Source organism: Strigops habroptila, chromosome 2 (assembly GCF_004027225.2).
Source record: "Strigops habroptila isolate Jane chromosome 2, bStrHab1.2.pri, whole genome shotgun sequence".
In the NCBI taxonomy this organism is placed as follows: Eukaryota; Metazoa; Chordata; class Aves; order Psittaciformes; family Psittacidae; genus Strigops; species Strigops habroptila.
Window position 1 is genome coordinate 75,111,124 of NC_044278.2, and position 15,249 is coordinate 75,126,372.

The window sequence follows — 15,249 nt, forward strand, 5'->3', positions numbered from 1 at the left end:
CTTTTATCTTAATCTAAGATGATACATACAAATACGTGACATAAATTCTGGATTTAAATGTATCATGAGAGATGGAAATTGAGGGAACAGTAATGCCTGGTTGCCAGAAATGCACAAAACAACTGATGTCACAGTTTATTGAATATCAAGATTATTTTCAGTTTGGTGTATATGTATTCAAAACCATGTCTGCTCAATTTTAAATTACTATTTCACTACTACAAGCCTAGTTATTATATGAAGAAGCTGTTCTATAGGGGTTCGGTATGGACATTTTTTGTAATCATTTATATGCAGAGACTCAAAAATGTTTTCAATATTTTCCTACTTGTTCCATTTTCACTTCAAAAGATTTTTCTGCCTTAAAATAGTATTGACCTTCTTTCTTTTCATTTTATCCCCTGATATGTGCTTTGCACTTGACTGAGTTTCTTCTGTTATATATACTTCCTTTTGTCCCCTCATTTTTTTTTTTAAGGGTAGTAATAAAATATTTCCAGCCCGCATCTGTCCTTAACCAATTAAAATTTTCATTTGCATATTATATTTCCAAAGAATGCATAGTATAGATGCAATGGTTTTCAGGCATAATTCTGGGATGGCCGAAAGGAAAGAAATCATCAGTGAATTTTGCCTATCATCCGAAATTAGTACTACAATAATCTCTATATGTCATTTTAAAATTATTTTTTAGAAAAGCATTAAAAAGATATTTGCTAAATTGTAGAAACAAAATAATATAAATTCCCTTAGTGATACAGCAAATAGCATGACAGGAAAAAAACAAGACCAAAAACCAAAAAATCTAACCAACCAAAAAAAACCTCCAATACAAACAAACAAAAAAACAAAACAAAATAAAAAAACAACACTACATATAACAAGTTTTAAAGAACCTTGTAAGGAAACTAAGTAATTTTAATTTGTATGATACTGCAGCGTATTTGCTCTGTTATCTTTTGAGCTCTCTCTGTTATCTTTCAAGCTAGCATACCAGAATTGTTTACTTCTTCTGTAAAAAAGTGCCTATTTCTAGTCCTGCTGAGATAGTATCTATCAGACCTCCTCAGGCTAGCACAAATCAAGAATGACATGTGGCATGTATGGGGGGGGGGGGGGGAAGTCTTCATGGTTTTAATAGCCTAAGCCATATTTTTTTAAAGCTTAGGAAAAATCATACTTTGCATACCAATCTCTATGGCATTGTTACCCTCATTTTTCCCTCTTTGACTTTACCATTTATTAATCACATCCTTTGTTTACTTCTCTCCTAGAAATTCTGGGGACTGAACTACAGCCCACTCTCAAAAAGAGATCAATTATATGAACATAATGCAAGTCACACTCTCCTGGACAGACCAGTTTAAGCCAATCCGTTTCCAGTAGAAGTGATCAGAGTCATATTTAGGGAGAGTATACAACCATGGTCCCTTTTGTGTGATCCACTCCCATCACTTGTTCTCCGAGCCCATGATTATTGTATTAGGGATTCTAACATGTCTCTCTCTGCCCATTCATTTCAGCATCCATTTGTTCCTTCTGTATTCATTCACTCAAGAATTTGAACCTGCTTACACTGGATGCCTCCACTACTTCCTATGACAGCAAGCTGAAGAAGTTCACTACCTGCTGTGTAAAGAGGTACTTTCTTTTATCTGGATTAAACTGGTTTCAATGAAGGTATCCTAGTTTTAATGTTTACAGGTTTTGGTGAATAACAACTCTTATTCACTTTATCTACCACTCTAATGATTTTGCAGACCTCAGTTATTGTCCCTGTCAACTGTTCCCTCTTCAAATTAAAGCCCCAGACTCAGCCCCAGGCCTAACAAAATGATCAATCCATGATCCATCTGTCATTAAGTCATCTTTTAATAGAGAGCCTCACTGTAGCTTCTGCATGCTACCATGGTTTCTTTTGCATATATAGGTAAGCAATGTGTTCACCTATATATGTAGCGTGTATATATATTTATACACACACACCACTCGTGTTTGTGAATGCATGTATGTGCTTGTAACTAAGTACCCATCTAACATCATTCATTCAATCACTCTCTCTGTCAGAGTCAGCACATGAACTCTGATTTGCTCTTTGGGATGTCCAATGGCCCTGTGCCTTAGTCAAGACTTGACTTAATCACGTTATTTTCCTTAAAATATGACAGACTATTATCATATGACAGTACAGAAGAAATGCCTATAAAGCACAAAGTACAGGCGATAGCTGCAGGACTATCCAAAATTTTTACTGTGACTCCACTGTCAGTCAATTTGTAACTCTGAATTTCAGAGGACAGATTCTAGTTAAAACCATGAAAGAGCTAAATGCTTGTTCAATAGCAGCTCTAGCACCTTACACCACTGGTGGACACCTGAGTTCACAGACACACTATATCAAATATATATTTTACAGTTGATATTACTCTTGGAACTTGTAGCATGGCTCAGGACTGTGGGACATCATACAATAGCACATCATTGGCACAAGGGCCTCAGATATAGAGAACAAAGATATTCAAAAGTGGGACAAGATCCAGCACCAGTTCAAAGATCTCAACCTACAGACAAGAAAATAGCTCACTCTAGTGGTACAAGCCAGCAAAACAACAAAAATACTCCACCTGGATGTCAACATCTCACGGCCTTGAGTCTGTGGAGAAAGGGCAGTAGGAGGCCAAAGAAAAAGAGGGTTTAGAAATTGGAAAAAAAAAGCATAATAAAAGATGCAAATTGCATGATTGGTGCTATTTCTGAGTACCTGTTAGACAGCTCTGCACTTCATCACCACAGCCTAAATCAAGAAAGCCTATTGTTCCAAGCATACCACACAACCATATGGCTTGCTTTGGTACTCAGGAGGATCAGCAATGGGGTAATGCTGGGTCCCTTCCCTGACCAACAGGAGAACACCTGGATGGACAGCCCAAACATCCTCTAAGTGCCTGTTTCAGGTTTGAGAGTAACAGCATCTTCCCAACCACTTCCTAACATGTCATACAGGTTATAAGCAAACACATTCCCTTTTCACAGTAGCGTGATGCAGTATGTGGCTCTATTGCTTGTAAGACAAACAGCTGAACTGGATACCACATTACTTGGTATCACAGTGCAGCTTCTCCTAACACCTTTTCATCCCTATTTCTTTTTTATTGCCTCCTCATTGCTACTGGTAGTGACACTCATTATCTAAAATAATTTGATTTCATTAAAACATTTTCAAAATACCTGGTTTTGGGTTTTTTTTTTAGATAAGAAAGTGATGATTTTGTCACACTGGTTTCATTGACACTTTCAAAACAAACAAATAAAAAAAAAAACCAAACAAACCAACTCCACCAAGAGGTTCTCCTAAAAACTGACAATTACTACAATTTCATACAAAAATATTACATTAGCCTAGCTTTCACAGTCCCACACACTTAACAGTCACCATATTAAAGGAAATACTGTTTATTTCACCACATTTTCTGGTTCATATTCCATAAACAAAAGTTACATCAGTGGTGTTCCCCAGGGATCAGTATTGACACCAGTTCTGTTTAATATCTTTATCAATGATCTGGAGAAAGGGATCAAGTGCACTCTTAGTAAGTTTGCAGATGACACCAAGTTGGGCTGCAGTGTTGAACTGCTTGACAGTGGGAAGGCTCTACAGAGCGATCTCAAGAGGCTGGATTAATGGACCAAGGCTAATTGTATAAGATTCTACAAGGCAAAGTGCCAGGTCCTGCATTTGGGTCACAACAACCCCATGCAACGCTACACACTTGGAGAAGAGTGGCTGGAAAGCTGCCTGGCAGAAAAGGACCCAGGGGTGTTGGTCGACAGCTGGCTGAACATGAGCCTGCAGCGTGCCAAGGTGGACAAGAAGTCTAACAGCATCCTGGCCTGTATCAGAAACAACGTGGCCCGCAGGACTAGGGAGATAATCATCCCTCTGTACTCAGTACTGGTGAGGCCACACCTCGAATACTGTGTGCTATTTTGGATCCCTCACTACAAGAAATACATTTTGGCACTGGAGCATGTCAACAGAAGAGCAATGAAGTTGGCGAAGGGTCTAGAGCACAGGTCTTACGAGGAACAGCTGAGGGAACTCAGGTTGTTCAGTCTGGAGGAAAGGAGGCTAAGGAGAAACCTTATCGCTCTCTACAACTACCTGGAAGGAGGTTGTAGCATGGTGGGTGTCGGTCCCCCAAGTAACAAGCCATAGGACAAAAGGAAAGACTCAGGTTGCGCCAGGGGAGGTTTAGATTGGCTATTAGGAGAAACTTCTTCACTGAAAAGGTTGTCAAGCATTGGAACAGGCTGCTTTTTTCTTTTTTTCCCAACATGCTCATTTTCCCTGTACTCCCCCACTTGTTTATTACAGCTTTTATCTACTATATCTACTTACGAGATTTTCAATGAAACAACGGCATAGTAGTATTAGTTTTTTTCATTTAGCCACAAAGAACTCTGGAGTTGATATATATGAAATGATTAGTCCATTGTGACAGAGGATAAAATCCCATTTCCACTATAACCAATAGCAAAATGGCTGTTAAATTCAGTGGGACAAAGATTACACTCACTGCATTAAAAGAGAGCTTCATCAAAAGCACCAAGCATTCATTATTTCACATAGTTGCCATAACCAGCAAAGGCTCACTTGGGGTTACTTTCATTTTTGAAGGTGATATTTTCAGAAGTGCTTACTATTGCCATAGAATTCAATCCGGGCAGAGTCTGGTCAAAGGTGAGCACTTCTGAACATTGCATCGAGATGATAGAATAAATTTAGGGTGTTTTTTGTTTTTTTGGTTTTTTTTCACTGCTCTATTACCTCTGTGCAGCTGCCATTTTTCTATAGCTATGCCAGACATTATAATGGTGCATTAGAAATCCCAGAATGAGCCCCAGTAGAGCTGAAGCATCCATGCTGTGCTGTACAGACGGACTAGTTCAGATTCTCATTGCAGTCTAGCCCTTTCAGCCCACTGCAAAACAGATCAACCTCAAACCACTTCAGCAGAGCTACAGTGACTCCTGTTTCAGAGCCAGTTTTCCCGAGGATCTGTGCTCATTATCCTTCTACAGGGTGACGTGATACCCAGAGTGTATTAACAGAAATTTCATACCTCAGTGTCACTTTGAAAGCTAACTGAAGCTCAGGTGATAGATTAAGCATAGTTTTGCAGTTAATTGGATGATTTAAAGCCTAGCTGAAGACTGAATGGAAAAATAATGAATAGCGTTAACAGAAATCAGCAGAAGTTATTTCAGTGATAAGTGCAGATAAACAGCAGAAAATAATAATATATTAAGAGAGTTCATTAACAGTTTCATAAACAAATATTTTAGTACTGAAATCTGCTGGTTTACTGCTATGGATGCTATACTGATCTTATTTTCAGGAAATACCTGATTGGAAGTAGTGAAAAAGAGAGCCAGACTCTTCTCAGTGGCACCCAGTGACGGGACAAGAGGCACTGGGCAGAAACTGAAACACAGTAAATTCTGCTTAAATATAAGGTTATTTTATTTTTTTTTATGTAAGGGTGGTCAAACACTTGAACAGGTCGTCCATATTAGTGTTTCCACCCCTGGAGATATACAAAACCTGACTGAACATGGCCCTGAACAGCCAGCTGATTGTGCTTTGAGCAGGGAGGTTAGACTAGTTCATCTCAAGATCACCCCCTAAACTTAGCCCATTTGTGATTCTGTTGTTTTAAATTGAAAACTAGATAAATTACTGTGGCTATATTAAAATTACCTCAGATATGTATATATGACATAGGGATCTCGCTACCATTAAGGTTAGCTTTGACAGAACTCCACATTAAAGTTCAGTATTTACAAAGATAATGACACATTTAGACTTTTTGCATATATAATTCTAGACACAGAAAATCACTAAAATTTTTCATCACAGCTACAGAATTTGCAAAGGAAGGCAGTTGAAAAAAGGAGAAAAACATACGAAAGGTAAATACCAGCCTAAATGTACCGTATACTTGAGTTATCTTCTGATTGTACCTATATGCCCTGAGCTGAACTAAAGGTGAAACAAAAGAGTACTTACTTCCAAGGTAAACCTTCAGGTTCCTGAGAAGAGACTGCAGGACCGAGTTCAAAAGAAAGAAAGTAGAGAAACATAAACATTCATTATAGATTCTGGAGAGGGAGGTTGATGACGACTAACCTGCCACTGCAACAGAGGTTCACCTTAATTATTCAGCAGAAGTACCAGTTGTTACATTATTTTTAGTCTTTTCACAGAATCATAGAATGGTTTGGGTTGGAAAAGACCTAAAAGATCATCTAGTTACAACCCCCCTGCCACAGGCAGGGACACCTTCCACTAGACCAGGTTGCTCAAAGCCCTGTCCAACCTGGCCTTGAACACTTCCAGAGATGGGGCAGCCACAGCTTCTCTGGGTAATGTATTCCAGTGCCACACCACCCTCGTAGTGAAGAATTTCTTCCTAATGTCTAATCTAAATCTCCTCTCTAACATCTTAAAGCCATTCCCCCTTTTCCTGTCACTATATGCACTTGTAAAAACAAGCAAATGAACCAGAAACAAATAAACACAGCTGAAATAGTGTTTTGGTTTTTTGGGGTTACAGATCCTGGACAGGGAAGACAATTTTGCAGCTTAAAACAGATTACTGTTTTGTAGCTTGTTTTTTCTTCATATAACTAGTAGTTTCATAGTTCATGTCTTTTCTTCAACATTATGTAGAAAATAGGAAAAAGGTTTGGCTGAAAAATTATCAAAGATCAAAGCCTGTTTTACATATGAGGCAAACCTTTTGAATTCAGGTGTCACCCTACTAATGCGTTCAACTGCCTGCTTTTAAAAGCTCAAAGGTACTGTTGCTCTCAACAATTAAAGTTCAGTGTGCTGGAAAGAGGTGCAGTGGTGGTTAATCTCTGCCACTGGGAGATGACATCTATTTAATTCATATTTTATTCATCTAATTACCTATTTTGCCACAGTATTAGATTTTACTTTGTATAACACTTTTTCCTTTATTTTATTTACCTGCTGACTTTCACCATTATAATTTGGAAAATACTAATTTTTCTTTTTGCTTCTAATCATATGCAGAACCATAAGGTAAACAAAAATACTAAAACTTAATGAAAATTAAACCCAAAATATATATTCAAAAGGGGGTTAATTGACTCTGACATGTAACTGTTGCTATGACTTTTGTATCATATCACAGGTCAGTTAAAAAAATTGAAATAAAAATTAGACCAAAAAGAATCAGGCATATAGAAGATGAAAGAACTGGGAATAATTAGTAATAGGATCAAATATCTGTCTTGTTCATGTCATCTAATTCTTTTGGACCGCACGTGATAAATCTGGCATTTAACTAGCTGAAGTTCTTATGGCATAGGCATCTTTGCCTATGAAAAATTTTCAAGGAACTGCTGTTACACAAACACAAGCGAAACCTCAGAGTATGGGGGAGTGATGGAATGAAAAGGAAAATGTGTTGATGATTATGGGAGAGTCTACTTGTGACCTGCTTGTTTCTGTAGGTAGCTGAGCTGGGGAAATGTAGGGAGATGTGGGTGGGTTTCTAAGGTTACAGTTAATCAACATTTTACTGCTTTAGTTGCAACGAGTTATGGTATTAATAGCATTGTGCCTGGCTAGGTGTTTTTGCAGCTACAGCCAAGTAATTTTTTTATGTTATGTTCAGCATTTTCTGTGAGTTTAAAATTCAGGTTTGGTCAGTCTTGTGTGTGTGTTTTGGTGGGGTTTTTACTTCTTTTCCTAAAGCAAAAGAGAATCTCAGCCATTTGAACCAAAACTGTATCATCTTTAATAGTTTTGGTGCCACAGCTACAATATTTCAGTAAATATCCATTTGAAAATAGATGTACACTGAACACTGAGTAATGTGACCATTTGAAAAAGGAAACACAGGCAGGTGAGACCTCTAATTGTATGTCTAAAAGTTTGGTTTTCAGCCACATGTGGTAAAATTATATGGAATTCTTTCCAATGAGGTTCATATAATTTTATTATAGAATATATTGGTCTTTCAACTTTTATATTAAAAAAAAAAAAAAATCACTTTGCTATGATTTCCCAAATATTCATTGGTATATAATTCAAAACTGCAAGAGAGGTTTCTTTTCTTTTTGTAATTCTAATGTGTAAATATATATATATACACAAATTAAAGAAGAGCGCTTGAGATCACTTACTTACAAGTATACAGACACAGTGAGAAATAGTTGCCTAGTATGCTCCAGTTTTTCAGCTTTTTTTTTTTTGCTATAAAAATATATGAAATGTTTTCATATAAAATTGTTCAGTAGAAAGAAAATCTTCAGGATCTGCTTTTGCCTATTCATAAAATGCTAAGGTGGCAAGCAGACAAATGTAAATATTTAATGAAGTTTTAAGGAAATTTTCTTTCTTGAAGCTGAAAAGTTGTCTGTAGTTGATTCCTAGTCCATAAGTACAATAAGGGCCGTAAGTACAAACATTTTTAAAGGCTCTTTTGCTGAGAAATACACTGAATCATTTACCTATTTTTTTTCTTACTACTGAGTAGCTTTAAATATAGGAAATATTCCTGCTGATGTTTGCTATCTCTATAGCAATTAGTAATGATAAATGCCCATAAAAGTAAAAAAAAAAACCAAAAAAACCAAAACCAAACCAAAACAAAAAAAAACCCCACAAAACACAACAACAAAAAAAACCCAAACCAAAAAAAACCACTGTAAAAGTAGACAGTGTATTGAAGGTTGCTTTAGTTCTGAACACCACTAAAAGCCTTGCAATGAAAAGTCATGTTAGTGCCTCAGAAGTGAAGCTTAAATACAGTTGGCTTTCTGGGCTACAAGCGCACACTGCCTGGTCATGTTGAGCTTCTCATCAATCAACACCCCTAAATCATTCTCCTTAGGGCTTCTCTCAATTCATTCTCCACCCAGCCTGTAGCTGTCCTTGGGACTGTCCCAACCCACATGCAGGACCTCGCCTTGTTAGGAAAACTTTTTTCATCAAGAGGTTGCCAAGGCACTAAAACATGTTACCCAAATCGGTTGTGGGATCCTCATCCTTGCATATTTTCAAAATTTTCAAGACCTGAGAATATGGGGAAATTCTGTCATTAGTACTATGAGGAGCAGTGAAGGGAACCGGGGTCATTTAGCATGGGGGAAAGGAAACTGAAAGGAGACCTTATCACTCTCTACAACTACTTGAAAGGAGGTTGTAATGAGGTGGGTATCATTCTGATTTCCCAAGTGGCAAGTGATAGGACAAGAGGCTTAGATTGGATATTAGGAAAAATTTCTCCACCAAAAGGGTTGTCAAGGACTGGAACAGGCTGTCCAGGGAACTTTTTGAGTCACCATCCCTGGAGGTATTTAAAAGATGTGTAGATGTGGCACTTATGGACATGGTATGGTGGGACTTGGCAATGCTGTATTTACAGTTGGACACAATGATATTAAAGGGCTTTTCTGACCTACAAGATTCTACGATTTTATGAATCTTAAGAAGGGAATGGTTTGCTTCTAACAGGAACACATAGATTGTAGCTTTTGATCCCATGATCAAGAAGCAGATATTGGATGAAATTAGAAATAATACAGGAAGCAGAGATTATGGCCTACATTTCTCCTTGCTAAGTAATCTAATCACACAGTATTAGTCATACCTCTTTTCTTTACATTCCTTTTAACAAATGTATCTTGAAGTATATTAATCCCAGTGAAAAAGCTTTACTATTAAGACCGATTTCAACTTGCTCAATTACTAATCTGGTAATCAGAACACTGTCCTGGCATACCTGACTGAATTCTCCCAGGCTGATGTGGGAACTGAGCACTTCCTGAAAATGTTTTCTGCTGTAAGAAGAAAAAAAAAAATCCCACCAAAAAAAAAAAAAAAAAAAAAAAAAAACAAAAAAAACAAAACCAAAAAAAACCCCACACAAAAAACAAACAACTGTAAAAAGATCCATCTGCATTAAATTACCTATCCTATTATTCCAAGTACATTAGAAAGTTCTTGTAATAACATTCCAGAAAGCCTGAACCTTTCAGCATTATTGGACAACCTCTGAAAATATGAAGCCCCTTGGTGATTTACACAGAAGTACTCATAATTTGCTTAGGCATATCTAACACTGATGTGCTTGGCATTGTCAAAACAGTGGCAAATGTGCAGTGATGTATAATCCATCCTAAAAAAAAAATAAAATGTGGTGCTCACTGGGATGAGATGCCCATCAGATTAGCAGCTGCTGAGGTGTTCCCAGGCTCGCAGCCTGGAATTTGGATGCCTAGATTCAATTTCGGTCTCATATTAAGCAAATAAAGCATACATAGATTTAGCTACATATACTCCAGGGAATAGAGGCCACTAATGGTTCCACTAAAAATTAAAGGAAAGTAGCAAAATTGAAAGTTGATAAATATATTCACACCATATGTTTTAGCAATCTAATTTTACACGCCTGTGTCAGCAGCCTAAACTCTGTTCAGTTGCTTGAAAACACTTTCTGGAGGAGTTTTTATGTAGGCTGTTTCTTATGATTTTATATCCTCTAACTTCAGTACTTAAATGCAGAATCCTTTTTTGCTATTTAAAGGAGATAAATGGCACAGACAGGAATAGATCAAGGTTTTCAGGCTGACTCTCTCTAGTTCCCTAGCCACTAGGCTCTATTGTCACTTGAGGTTTTTTCATCTAGCTCAAGACCATGGGGTTTTGGGTTTGGTTTTTTTGCATTTCTGTAAGAACAAGAGGACCTTTCTTGAACAGAATAGTTATGTACAGGACGGCAGCTATTTACTGAAAAAGAAATAACACAATACCTGGTGTTTCTTGCATTTCTTGTGGCCTTCTCACCCACCCTGACCCACTGAAGCCACCAGCAGTGGAAATGGCCTGGCAGGGACAGGTGCAGAGGCAGGGGCAGAGTAGATCTTTCTCAGGGACAGGGGCAGCCTTTGGGAGTTGGAGCTGGTTCACCCATTCCCAATTCCATTCTCAAGTGACTGCCCTCCTCCTGGAGGGAGCTGATGCTTACTTGGGAGCTATGGCCTGAAAGACCATGGGGTGGAGGGACACAACAGCCCTAGGCCAAAGGGGGCCCACCCCTCATGGGCACCCCACTCCTCCCAGCAGCCTTAGGAGTCAGTGTGACACTGGGATAAGTGCAAAACCAAGGAGAAGAAACACTAGGAAGTTTTCTTTTAGAACAAGTCAACTTTATTATTAAGAAGGGGGTTGGAACTACATGATCTTTAAGGTCCCTTCTAACACAAACCATTCTACGATTCTATGACTCTGTGATTATTAATGAGGCTTTTTCTTGTCCTAAATAGACAGGCCTGACTTCCAGTAAATTCTCAACAGTATATACACAGTGTGACCCTTTTAGCCCACAACAGGATTTTGAGTGCCACACTTGCTTCTGCTATGGATGGGATTCCAGTGTCCACCATCTAGGAGGTAGGCTCGGGTCTAGGCAGCTAAATTTAGGTGCCTGTGTGCAGTCTGGGTGTCTAAGCTCCCACTGTAAGCAAAGCAGTTAATAAGAACGTCAGTTTCCCAAACAAGGTGCTCTAAGGCATCTGAGACATCCACGTGCACTTGGCAGATACAACACAGGACTACCCAGGTCTTTCTGAAGTGGCAGTTCACCTCAGGTGAGATGTCACAGGGGTGTTAAATGGCATAAGATGCCTATGGAAATCTGTACCCTGCCTAGAGACTATCTCACCGTGATCAATAGACTGGAATTTGCAGAGTGATCTGTTCACATTAAAGTATACAACTCTACTGATTAGTTGAATCCCATTCCCTATGTACAGCAATGCAGATTATGCTACCTATATATGTAGATTGGCTAAGATTACACTAGGATTCATTTAGGGTCCATTTCAAATAGAAGTGTGGTTGTGTGGGATTTTTTTCTTTTCTTTTCACGTATACTGCATGTCAGCTGGCAATGCAGCAAATCTTGTGTAACATTTTTATGCAAATGTGGTAAACCTTAAAAGTAAAAAAAACAGTAGTTTCATTGTCACTGGAAGTAATGAATATTAGAAGCCTACAAATAATAAAACATGAGGAAACCCAAAACAGAGACAAAAAGAGAAAGATTTCAATAGGTTATACAAAATTATCTGCAACCTAAGGACTACATATTATAAGGCAGAGTGAAATATCCAGATATTCATACTACAAGTCTGTCTGGCCAATGGTTATAAGCAAGACCCACAACAGAGCTGAAATGCCATTCGTCTTCACTGAATCAAAGTCTCAAATTATGCTTCTCTTCATCCAAGGTTTCTTTCCTAAGCAGAACTAGAAACCTTCAACACTGTACTGAAAATTATCCAATTGTTAGGACAGTTTATAATGTGTCCTCTCCTTCATGGATTTTTGATGGGTATTAAGGATAGCCGTGTATTGCAGCACCTTCAGCACCTAAATCTACCTACTTCTACCGGATCACGTATTTCCATGAAGCTGTAAGAATGCAAGTGGATTCAGGACTTGCTGTCCCATCCCACTCAGCAGATGAGTGGGAGCTGACCTTTTACAACACTGCACAATTAGCAGGAGAAACCACAGGCCCTTCAGAGACTGAAACAGAAAACAATTAATTTGATCATAAGCTTCCCTAAAACCGCATCAGGAGGTGGCAAGTTCTTATTCTTATATAAGATAAAAAGTAGAAAAAGAAAAGGAGAAAAGAAAGAAAGAAAACAAATATAAATGGGCTCACCAGCCCATGGATCCAGCGACATCCTCCTGGTCAGTGAGTGGAAATTCTTTCAGTTGTAGTAATTGGTGAAGACCCTTACAACCAGCCCTCTAGAATCCAGTATAAAAAATCACCCACCACACAACCAAAGCCCAGTTTCCCCATTTTATAGCGTCATGGTCTCTTGGCTCCCCCCACACGTGAGACATCCACAGGGGATCTGTTGAGCCCCAGACCCAGTTAACGCTGTGCCCCGACAGGCGCCGCGGTGTCTGTGCCGCTGTCCCCGGGCAGTTGATCTTCGCGGCCTAAGGGCAGACACACAGGAAACTATTCCCCGCCTTCCTGGAGCGCGATCCCTGCTCTGCCTCCTCACCAACAACCCGCTGCTCACCACAGACAGGCGCTCAGCCTCCCTCGGTGCCTTCTATCTTGTGAGTTGTTGTGAGACACGCACAAAAAGGGTCTCTTGACCATCACACTTGCACTAGTGCAACTGATTTGACTAAAATCAGATGAAGCATTAATAAAGCTATTTTGCACAGAGGAAAGAAACAAGGTGAGACCTTATGTTACTGTGGTTTCAGGAAATTTTCCCTCTTTGCTGTCACACACACAAAAAAAAAAAAAAAGTTTCTGTGAAGCAAGTCAAAGTGAAATACTGTTTCGTCAAAAAAAATCAGTATTGTGTTTTTTGTGATCAAGGACTTGAGGAGATGAAAAGGCTAACAAAAACTTGATTCTTAATAGTAATGTTTTTCTTCAGAATTCTTTCTTAGAATCAAAATTAGAGAAAATTGCCTTTGATCTTATGCTTACATATTGCTACTAATTACTAATTTCAAAACCAAACCCACCATAAACATGCCCAAAATGTTTTTCACCAAATTAGAGAGCATGTTTTAGAGACACACAGGAATGCAAGATGTCTAATTAGAGAAAAAAAAAAGAGAAGAGAGAATTTCCTAAGTACTCTTAACTATCTTCAAAATTTCTGTTCTCTAGAACAGCTAGAAGTTAATCATCGGGAAAGAACTTGTGCCTGCACTCAACTGCACTGCAAAATTCTTATGTGAACACATTGGTAACAGTATTAGTTCATTCATATGACATCATGCCAGAGACCACAAATATGAGGATAAAAATAATTGTATATAAAAAGAATGAAAAGAAAGGCTGTGTTTGTACTATTTGAGGGTTTATTCATCAGGTTCTTTCACACTGATTACAATTACAGTTTTTAGTTCAAGAATACTTTTCTATGGAAGTGCTGATTGTTACCTCTTTGGATAAATGGACAAGCAGAAATAGAACTACTACAGATATAGACGAAAATAGCTTTTATGCTTTTGTTGTCTTACATGAGATGATCAGTGTATTCATGAAGCTGCATATCAGTAAAATATGAAATATGAAATATAAATACATTACAGAGTGTTGGCACTATATACATTCAGCAGTATTCAGAAATTAGAAATGGAGTCAATCTAAATCCAGTGTAATTGATTTAACTCTATTAATTCTGCTGTGTTTATTCATTGCACCAGAGGAACATCTAAAACTGTACTGACCTTCATGGCTGCACAACAGTCTTGGATCACAGGAGTTTTGCAGGATTGAGGTAAAACAATGAAAGAAAGAACAGGAGCAGAGTGGCTACTCTACCTTCTGTGAAGTATTTGAGGGCTATATCAATGAGGCACTGAGGACAATATATGGTTGTCATGCAAAAAGATGAGTTACATTTAATATAGATAAGTACTTGATTGCCTGCAAGTGTCTATATGCCTTAGCATATCCTGTCTGTCTTCCTCCTGTCTCTTGAAATATGATGAGTTTCCTATGGATCGTGTAAAATATGTGCAGGTCTCATACGAATGCTTCGTATATCATAAGGATCAGAAATAGCTCTAGGTGTTTCAGTCAACTGATGACGATCAGAAGATTTAGGTAAAATTAAATTATTATGTTTACACAACTGATTCTGCCTGCTCTTAAGATTGTGATGGGATTCGTCTGAACAGCAGTGCCTAGAATTTTTCTGGGCTATCCCACCTAGCTTCCAGCTGTCTCTCCAAAATAATGCAAGCTTAGTCTCATTCTGAACCATATATCCCAGCCTGTCCAGGTGTTTGGATATCCTAAGACATAGCAGATGGCACTAAATGTTTGCATGTAGGCAAACAAATTGAATCTCTGCTCAGTACAACCAGTGGTTGGGCCCTCAGTGTCATCTGACACATCCTATCTCCCTTACCTGCAACAGGCTGGCAAATGTCACAGAACTTAGAGGAGGTGCACATCTTTACTGAGCAGCATCTGAATATCAGACAGGAATACCCTAAGGACTCCTGGAAGGCATTTAATACCTGTGCTTGGGTGAATGAATCAGTCACAGTGTAGAGAGCTGTTCAGCTTTATTTTTTCAGTTTTATCAACTGAAAGCTCTAGAGATTCCATTGACTGTGTTGAGTAGAAACTTGATATAGTTGCCCAT